This window comes from Lolium rigidum, chromosome 7 (assembly GCF_022539505.1).
Source record: "Lolium rigidum isolate FL_2022 chromosome 7, APGP_CSIRO_Lrig_0.1, whole genome shotgun sequence".
Lineage (NCBI taxonomy): Eukaryota > Viridiplantae > Streptophyta > Magnoliopsida > Poales > Poaceae > Lolium > Lolium rigidum.
In genome coordinates this window covers 271,005,228-271,012,693 of record NC_061514.1, presented here as the reverse complement: position 1 = coordinate 271,012,693, position 7,466 = coordinate 271,005,228, and the positions used below count along the sequence as shown (strand labels likewise).

General features: G+C 40.4%; 1 long non-coding RNA gene across 4 annotated transcripts; it reads right to left on the bottom strand.

Annotated features, from left to right (window-relative positions):
- Positions 1-2,899: 2,899 nt before the first annotated feature.
- Positions 2,900-7,466, bottom strand: LOC124679002. Of its 4 annotated transcripts, none has more exons than XR_006994747.1 (7): positions 7,344-7,466; positions 7,100-7,242; positions 6,717-6,844; positions 6,091-6,143; positions 5,587-5,861; positions 3,697-5,480; positions 2,900-3,235 (listed from the first exon to the last, which is right to left on the bottom strand). It is a non-coding gene; the product is annotated as an uncharacterized LOC124679002 (long non-coding RNA). The 4 variants fall into 4 exon arrangements; XR_006994745.1 differs by having other exon boundaries at positions 7,104-7,242; XR_006994746.1 differs by having other exon boundaries at positions 3,697-5,432; positions 7,104-7,242.

Genomic DNA, 7,466 nt, shown 5'->3' with positions numbered 1-7,466 from the left:
AAGTGCTTTGCCCAGGACAGTAAACAAGCGAGTAGTAACGCAGCAGTAGTAACGCAGCAAGTAGTAACGCAAGTAAAACAAGTAAACAAGCGATAGCGATATTTAGGAACAAGGCCTAGGGATTAGACTTTCACTAGTGGACACTCTCAACATTGATCACATAACAGAACGGATAAATGCATACTCTACACTCTTGTTGGATGATGAACACATTGCGTAGGATTACACGAACCCTCAATGCCGGAGTTAACAAGCTCCACAATAATGCTCATATTTTAGTAACCTTTAGTGTAAGATAGATCAATATTATCATAGCAATAGTTAACTTCGCAATCTACAAGAGATCATGATCATAGCATAAACCAAGTACTAACACGGTGCACACACTGTCACCTTTGCACACGTGCAGGAGGAATAAAACTACTTTAATAACACATCACTAGAGTAGCACATAGATAAATTGTGATACAAAACATATTGCAATCATAAAGAGATATAAATAAGCACTTCACTATGCCATTCAACAGTGAATAAGTATTCTGTGAAATATAGCCTAAGAGACCCACACGGTGCACACACTGTCACCTTTACACACGTGGGACAAGGAGTCTCCGGAGATCACATAAGTAAAACTCACTTGACTAGCATAATGACATCTAGATTACAAGCATCATCATATGAATCTCAATCATGTAAGGCAGCTCATGAGATTATTGTATTGAAGTACATAGGAGAGAGATGAACCACATAGCTACCGGTACAGCCCCGAGCCTCGATGGAGAACTACTCCCTCCTCATGGGAGCAGCAGCGGTGATGAAGATGGCGGTGGAGATGGCAGCGGTGTCGATGGAGAAGCCTTCCGGGGCACTTCCCCGCTCCGGCAGGTGCCGGAACGCAGACTCCTGTCCCCCGCATCTTGGCTTCGCGATGGCGGCGGCTCCGGAAGGTTTTCCGTATCGTGGTTTTTCGTATCGGGGTTTTCGCGACGGAGGCTTTATATAGGCGAAGAGGCGGCGCAGAGGGTCGAAGGGGTGGCCACACCATATGGCGGCGCGGCCGGGGCCCGGGCCGCGCCGGCCTATGGTCCGGGGGCCCGAGTGCCCCCCTCCGATCCTTCCCGGGTGTTCCGGATGCTTCCGGTGAAAATAGGAACCCGGGTCTTCGTTTCGTCCAATTCCGAGAATATTTCGTTACTAGGATTTCGAAACCAAAAACAGCTAGAAAACGAGAACCGGCACTTCGGCATCTTGTTAATAGGTTAGTTCCAGAAAATGCACGAATATGACATAAAGTGTGCATAAAACATGTAGGTATCATCAATAATATGGCAAAGAACATAAGAAATTATCGATACGTCGGAGACGTATCAGTATCATCAATAATATGGCATAGAACATAAGAAATTATCGATACGTCGGAGACGTATCACCCACCTGGGAATCATCCCTTAGGGTTTGGCCGGCCAAGCTTGTGGAGTCCCTCCGGGACTCCACCTTCCATAGTGCCTTTCTTCCGGACTTTTCTAGAACCTTCTAGAACCTGCCATAAATGCACCGGATCATTTTCAAACTTGGAATATGACTTCCTATATATGAATCTTATTCTCCGGACCATTCCGGAACTCCTCGTGATGTCCTGGATCCCATCCGAGACTCCGAACAAAACTTCGAACTCCATTCCATATTTCCATATCTACTTAAACGATATCAAACCTTAAGTGTGTCACCCTACGGTTCGCGAACTATGTAGACATGGTTGAGACTTCTCTCCGACCAATAACCAATAGCGGGATCTGGAGATCCATAATGGTCCCACATATTCAACGATGACTTAAGTGATCGACCGAACCATTCACATACGATACCGATTCCCTTTGTCACGCGATATTTTACTTGTCCGAGGTTTGATCATCGGTATCTCTATACCTCGTTCAACCTCGTCTCCCGACAAGTACTCTTTACTCGTACCGTGATATGTCATCTCTTATGAACCATTCATATGCTTGCAAGCTAATTAGACGACATTCCACCGAGAGGGCCCGGAGTATATCTATCCGTCATCGGGATGGACAAATCCCACTCGTTGATCCATATGCCTCAACTCATACTTTCCGGATACTTAATCCCACCTTTATAACCACCCATTTACGCAGTGGCGTTTTATGTAATCAAAGTACCCTTCCGGTATAAGTGATTTACATGATCTCATGGTCGAAAGGACTAGGTAACTATGTATCGAAAGCTTATAGCAAATAACTTAATGACGTGATGTTATGCTACGCTTAATTGGGTGTGTCCATGACATCATTCAACAATGACATAACCTTGTTATTAATAACATCCAATGTTCATGATCACGAAACGATGATCATCTATTAATCAACAAGCTAGTTATACAAGAGGCTTACTAGGGACTCCTTGTTGTTCACATAACACACATGTATAAATGTGTCGGTTAATACAATTTTAGCATGATATGTAAACATTATCATAAACTCAAAGATATTATAATAACCATTTTATTATTGCCTCTTGGGCATATCTCCAACAATTTTTAGTTTTGATTTTTATTTTTTCTTTTACCATTTTCGTCATTTTGTATTTGGAGCGTCTTTTTTTAATGGAATACGGTAGGAGGAAACCTCTAAAGTGATATTATTATTAATAATAATACCCAAATCCGCATCTTTGGGGACTTAAACCTGGGTGGCTGGATTTTTGAGCATTTTTGGTGCTTTATTTGTCGTACATAGTTGATACACAAGCTGATTTTACTCATACTAGTGGTTGGGGCGCCCCATGGGGCGCCTCCTCGCCGGTCAGGTGCATGCCAATCAGGCGCCTGATGGCATTAGTCATAGAAACATACATAGCTGGAAGGGAGTAAGTTAGGCATACATTGACCGAGTACTCAACAAGTAATGAATTACAACTTAACCACAATTATCTTGAATGAGTGTTGGTGTAGCTACAAACGTAAGATCAATGTATGAAGTAAAATACACCCAAAAAAAAGTAGCTATAGGTTGAGTATGGTTCAACAGAGATTTGCAAGAATATCATGTTGACCATTCTGATCAAGAGCAAGAACAATAAATATGTGTCTAATGAACTACGATGCAGCATCGCCTTTATGTGTGAGGATCGGGCTCTCCATTTGAAGATTCAACTGACTCCAACTTGTCTTTTCCTTTGATGTGGAGAAACATATCGTTCACAATCGTCAGAAGCGTTTCTGCAAAGTATTGAAAAAAATCATTTGGATCTTGGAATGAAGATGCTATATCTGCACGTCGAATGAAACATACTACCACGAATGGTTGGGCGAGTTGTATGATTTAGCTAGGAAGACCGATACAGAAATGGTACGTACTTCTGTACCAATGTGTTCAAGTTAAACATTCTAGACGTACTTTCCAACTTGCTCTTAAGTACATGTATAATTTAATGTTCAAATTCACTGCAGGTTAAGAGAAACATAGGTGAAAAAATCTGCCAACTGACAAATCAAAGTAAATGAAAGGACAGATGTGCACAAAATTTCATGTTCAAATTCACAGAGAATATGTATATATATTTTTGTTTCAATAATAAACAAGAACCTACCCATTTATAAACCTAAAATACCAAAAATAGACAGACGATGCACTCAAAGTAGAAATAATTCACTCGAATTTACTCGATGTAAGAATTTACCTTGGGGCGCCTCCTCGCCGGTCAGGTGCATGCTAATCACAACGCCTGGAGATGTCAGTAGCTGCATCAAGTTTGTCTCCACGGGCAAGAGGCAGATGTACCTGGACCTGGGGTCAGCTAAATAGATGCAAGCACCAGCAGTTCCCAATAGCAAGCTAGGGCTTGTTGCACAACTTAGTAAAACGGTACTTCGAGACACTAAGAAACCCCGGCAGCAAAATGTAACAATAGAGACAAATAAGAAGGCAGGTATAAAAATCATGGCATAAGATATAGGTACATTTCAATAGTGGTAACAGAAACTGGCACACGAAGTTGCCCTGTAATACAATGTTGTGTAATAGTCTAATTGTGCATGCTTCTTTTGTTCAAAGTCACAAGATTTGCACTGTAGTATGAAATCTAGTCCGTATCTGCTTATGATCAAACTTACAACAATATGCAAAATGAACAGGTAGCATCAAAAAAAAATCTGATAGGTAAATATAGTTACGCTCTATAGTAATTCCCAAGACAATGTGAAACAAAATAAAGAGCATCGGCCTTCCTCGTTTTCTCCAGTGTATTGCAAAATCTTAGCTAGGCGACGGTGACAATGTGCTACTGGTCTCCATATCTTAGAACAACCTTTCCCATCATAGCCATATTCTTTGAGATGATTCAGAGTTGTCGTTGTCTTGTCCTTGCTACTTCTAATGGAAGGGGTCTAGGAGAGTCATTACAGATGGTTTTAAAGAGCAGAACCACCTGTTGACACAGACTTGCATGTCAGCTGGTCATAATATGGTTTAAGCATCTAGCTGGTTATTTTCAAGTCCACACATATAGCCGTGGTCTCATATATGAAGTCATCAGCAAGAAGTTTGAGCACTCCCCGCACATATAGCCGTAGTCTCATATATGAATTCATCAGCAAGAAGTTTGAGCAATCCAATATAGTTAAACAGAAGGTCGTGTTTCCCTCTTCATAGGAAAGAATACCTTGGCTCACTGAACATCAACAACAACTTACGGTGCATAACCTGTGGGATAGTTGGTCCATGGCAAGCTTGTTTCTAGAAATGTGCATTGAATAGCTGCGCGCTACATAAACTCATGTTGCGCCAATCATATAAATGATAAGAAAATTACAATGATGAAAAAATTAAAATTTTATTGTGAAAGTATGTGTGTGCTACTCTGTGCCGCAAAGAATTAAAATATACCCACTTGCAGCAGACCATTAAACTAAGGCGTTGTATGCAGACATCAAAAATTCTCATGCGATCCAACACATTTAACAGCTCGGCTAAATAGAAAATTCACTGGTTTTTTTATGCAGCCAATTTAACAAAGATATGATTACTTTTACTCAAGAAGAGTATTTACTAACAATACTATTATGCGTCAATTTTGTAACACTGAGAATTGATAGGAGAGACAAAACACACAAAGTTATGGAAAATGAGTAACAAACCAAGACATAAACAGTCCCTTGATATGATCTAAACATGATACAGTATATCTCTTCAAATTCCAAAGGAAGCATTGGTGCAAACATTTAACTATTGTAGAGGAACATAAGAAGTTGTATATGAGTTGAAAAGAGTAGGGACCAACACTGTCTCATATTCCTCCAGTTCTATGATTATTTGATAGTTTTTGCAGTAGCAATAAATTACCTGGTCTATGATAGGAATAGCTGTGATTTCCTACCTTCCAATGCCCATGGAAAGAATCCTTGGTAAACATCCAATCTGGCAAATATACAAACTTGCAATCACCAAAGGCTAACAACTTGGAATCTAGACCAGAACAATCAGAAGAAAATTAAAAGAAAGAACCAACTGACTTGAACTTGTTTAATTGTATTGATAAATTGTTGTGTTTCTCTTAGAATGAAGTACATACCTTTGTTCTTAACACTTAAGCAGGTTACAAAATATTCTCCGGCCATTTCAAAATCCCATAATTTAATAGAATACTCAAATCTCTAGAGCAACTTCATCTTTCATCATGGACGTGAGAAGTTGCAATCTACCTCTTTTCAGTAACAATATAAAGAGCTATTAGATGTGTAGAAAGAGAACTGACAATGTATCTCTCCATTTAGTAGTGGCAGAACAGGTTAAGCTGAAGAAGAAAACACCATAGCATGCTACAGGAGGTGAGCTACACCACAGAAACTGCACAAAATGAAGTTAATCAGTTAGCGAAATAGTGCCAATACAGCCAACGACTCTCCAGGTTTAGACTTTATCTAAATGTAATCACGAGACTAAAAGAGTGCCAATACATTATACTCGTGCTGCTAGAAACAATGAGATATTTTCCGAACGAAATACAGACTAAATACATGAGGCATGGCCTGAACATAACATGACAAATCTCTGGAAAAGAGTCCCTGAAGCTTACATATTTGCTAGCTTCCTCAGATTAGCTGTAACAGCTCCATTGAAGAAAAGGTCCTGTTCAAACACAAGGGCACATCAAATCGGTTGCAATCTCACAAACCAACTTTCAGATGTGAAGGCTCTAGAATGAGGGAAAATATTATTTTAAAACATATGATAAAACAATATTCAGAGCAACCTAAACCTCACTAATGAAGAGGTTTTAGAAGGGAAAAAAAGGAAAGGTGACATGAGTAATGTGTATCTTGAAGTTCCAAATGAACATACTGCAATATCGACACGAAAAAAATGTAAAGCCGCAAAATAGTTCTCTTTGTTCTAATTATATGAATCAACTACGTGTGATACGTTATATTGGTGTATCATAACAGCAAGTTATGTCACCAATCAGGGGCAGAAAACGGTAATACTTCTTCTAATCAATAAAAATTTAGGAGATAAGTCACCAATCAGGTTCAGAAAAAATGCATTCCGGTATTACTTATTCTAATGAATAATACTGTCGGACAAAAAGCTTTGTGTTTCTACAAACGTAGAGTAGTATATTGAGCACATGAGTAGCTGAGCCGAGCACTTGCCGAATATTTATAACTGCAAGTAAATGAAAGAAAAATGATGCACTCATACCTGCTCTGACACGAATTGCTGAACAGGACGCTTAATTCCAAGAATATACAGTGGATTCATCAACATTCATTGTTGGTACTGAAGGCACATAATTAATCCCATCACCACAAAAGCTTCAACACGTGAATCTGTTTCAAAAAATCGAACATGAAGCATAATTAAGATATTGTTGTCCCACTTAATCCAATCATAGCATCTGCTCCAAAATTAATTTTCTTTACCATTTGAGTAAATTTGAAAAGAACCTAAAGAATAGAAATTGGGACAGTCAATTAATTTTGGATCAAACAGTTGAGAGGAACCACAAACTCAACCAAATAAAAAATGGATTCGTGGCCAGTAGGAAGGAAAAGAAAAATCTGAATAAGATGGGAGATGGTTACCTACCACGCTAGGGTTTGCCCTCGCCACAGTGGTGCTGTTCTTTTCCCCATCGACCGAATCCATCGGTACGCCGCCAGGAGATCCAGCACCAATGGCCTCGACCCCTCGTCGCCTTTCCCAGTCACTACAACCTACTGGAGTACTGGATGGGGCAGACAAGATCTCATGAGTACTGGATTGAGGATGCGAGACAGGGAGGGTTGGGATCCATGGAGAAGTTGGGGAGATCGGAAGAGGATGCACCTGAGGAGAGACGACGGAGCAGCTGCTGCGCCGGGAGGGGATGGAGCAGCGGCGGCGGCGTGCCATCGGGTGGGGAGAGGTCGCGTGAAGGAGAGGTGGCGTGTGAGAGGAGAGTTCTGGCAT